The sequence below is a fragment of the Phascolarctos cinereus genome, unplaced genomic scaffold (assembly GCF_003287225.1).
Source record: "Phascolarctos cinereus isolate Bilbo 61053 unplaced genomic scaffold, phaCin_HiC Scaffold_4;HRSCAF=312, whole genome shotgun sequence".
Classification (NCBI taxonomy): domain Eukaryota; kingdom Metazoa; phylum Chordata; class Mammalia; order Diprotodontia; family Phascolarctidae; genus Phascolarctos; species Phascolarctos cinereus.
This window is the reverse complement of record NW_027555847.1, coordinates 343,277,394-343,280,212: the sequence shown is the minus strand read 5'-3', so window position 1 is coordinate 343,280,212 and position 2,819 is coordinate 343,277,394. Positions and strand designations below refer to the sequence as shown.

At 41.2% G+C, this 2,819-nt stretch overlaps 1 pseudogene; it reads right to left on the bottom strand.

The window, feature by feature from the left end:
- Positions 1-287: 287 nt before the first annotated feature.
- Positions 288-2,019, bottom strand: LOC110216158 (cyclin-Q-like; annotated as a pseudogene).
- Between the last annotated feature and the right edge of the window lie 800 nt (positions 2,020-2,819).

The following is a 2,819-nucleotide window of genomic DNA, read 5'->3' as shown; positions in this document are numbered from 1 at the left end:
TAGTACATTCCTTTTTCAGTATGTACCTATTCATATCCAAACACAATAAAGTGCAAACCTACTCAAGGAGAATGCTTGTCATCACTTATCTACTGTGCCACCACATAAATACTAAAGAACAATAAGAATATAACCCAAGTTCATTTCTTCTCCTTTTGTTATTGCAAAGCTGCTCCCTGTGACCAATCTTGATAACAACTTTTTGAATTCAGAACTCAATTTGGTGGGTCAAATCCAGCCCTTAGAAAAAGCAAGTGTTTGCTTCTCCTTGGATGGCTCTAGAACAGTTAAAGGATTTCTGTGTGCATTGTGTAAATCTAAATCATACCAGACACAATATTATCAATGACTGGCTTAGTAAAGTCTTCACTAAAATCTGCCACCATGGCTTTTCTGCCTCAGAATTGGCAAGCACCTTTATTCCATAGCACTACAAAGCAAGATAGAGCACTGTTACAGCTATGTCCTGGGCTGGATATTGAAGGCACAGTATTCCATGACAGCTGTCTTGGAGCAGTGCCCAGGCTGCCAGAGAGATGAGCATCCTCTCCCAACTATGGTAGTTCATCCAATTCTTTAAAGAAATAAAGTAGTGGAGCAGACATTTGTGGGGATGCTGGAAGGAGAACTGGAAATACAAAACTCTCAACATGAGTAATTCACACTGAAAAATGTTGTCCCTTAGTTCCCAGAGCCAGAAGTCTAACTCCAAAGGTTCATTCTTGGGATTTAAATACCTTTGAGAGATGTTGATGATGTCTCTTGAACTGAGGTGTTGCTCCTCCACTTTACCTTCCAAGTAAATGGTTGACATGGCTATGAGGCAAGGGTCATATGCATCTAATTTGCTGCCACAGAAAAATTAATGGTAGATGGTGCTGGCTGTGGCAATTGGAATTGATTCTATTTCTAGCTTGACACCTGCTTCCATGAAAAACTGTGTCACTTTGAAGTGGATGTTGACCTCGGAGGCTAGGTGCCCCTTTCCTTACTTCTTCACTGTTTTGACTCCATGACTAACAGCATAACTACCAATATCTGCCTGGACGCTTGGCCCCCTCAATGCCAAACAAAAATCCAATTTAAGTCACAAGGAAGGACAAAATGAAATACATCAAAAGAGGAAAAAGCACACACTATTGCTATAAGGTCTTTGCAGAAATTATCTACACTTATACCATGGGAACCTTAAAACTATGAATCAGTCAGCATTTCTAAAAAAAATTTCCTATAGCATACAATATCTTTACAGTCACTCAGTTGCTTGAATGGCACAAAGAAGACTAGATTCCACTCTATTTTTTTGTTAGACAATAAAAAAGCCTTTGACTTCACAGATAAGAATACCACTACTTAAGGGCTCTCTTCCAAAGAAAAATCTCTCATAAGTGTGTTAAGATAACACAAAATTCTTTCTACCAGAAAAAGCACTGACTGCCATAAAAAAAGTCTAAAACATAAGAGGGAAGCTCTGCAAAGGTACATGTCAGTGTTATGAAAGATGTCTTCTAGAGAGTAAAAGTGGTGTTAAAAATTTATAGATACTGAGGTCTTCTGATGTTTCTGTTTGTGGATAATATTGTGCTGATAACACCAAGCCCCAGAATATTATGGAGCTTCCACACAGGAGGAAAAAAAGGATGAAAAATGCCTAATGTCCCGAATATGATATGCAGATGGATGGCCAGGCAATTGAATCTGTACATCAATTCATATACCTTGAACAGACATTGTAGATGGACCACGAGTTGGCCTGAGAATCCTATAGGTAGAAGAAGGTAGACTGAAAGTATCTTTGTGAAACTCTGTAGGGCATTTGTTTTGCATTTCAGCATCAGCAGTGTCCGTTGAATTGGTCAGGTTGAAGCTGCTTCAAGTTGTTTTACTTGGTATGCAAAGCCCTGCACAGCCTGGGTGACCAGCTGGTTCCTGGGGCTCCCTGCAGCCTAGGAGAGGAGAAGGAGGAGAAAGAGGGGCCAGAGCTGGTCCCTCCAGGGCCCCGTGGTGATGTTGTTCCATTTTGGGTGGTGGTGCCTTCCAGCATGGGCCAAGGGCATCCACAGCTGCTGCTGGTGGGTTTCCAGACTCTGCTGGGGAGCTGGGAGCCTCAGAGGGCCATGTCCATGGAGCCAGCAAGGGGCGGGGCTAGGCCAGGCCGCCTGAAACAGAACATGGTTGAGAAATATTCTGACTGCTTTGAAGACAATCCCATCAAGATCAGTTCTGGTACACATTGGTTCAGTCAGCAAACATGTTGTTGAGTTGTTTTTCAGTCGTGTCAGACTCTTCCTGACCCCATTTAGGGTTTTCTTGGCAAGGATACTGGAGTGGTTTGCCATTTGCTTCTGTAGCTCATTTTACAAATGAGGAAACTGAAGCAAACAGGGTTAAGTCCTGGGACACACAGCCAGTAAATGTGTGAGGCTGGATTTCAACTCACAAAGAGGAGTCTTCCTGACTCTGGGCCCAGCTCTCTAGCCACCATACCACCTAACTGCAGAATCATACTGCCTCCACTGATCAAGTATACTGAAAATGGGAGTAGACTACTTCTTAAAAACATTAGTAAATATGTATAGACAAAATTGAAATTATAATACCCACTCTTGGTGTATTTGGAAACAGTGGCTGAGTGAACACAGGGATTTTCTCTAGTCACTTTTTCTCATATTTCTTCCTTGGAATTTCATAACAAGTGGCTGGTTTCCCATCAAAAGACCCTGCATTTGTTTATTCACTGTATTCTATGGTGTCCAGATTGAAATTTTTACATAATGCATATTGAAATTTTATTAAATATCTTTTGCATGTTTAATTTT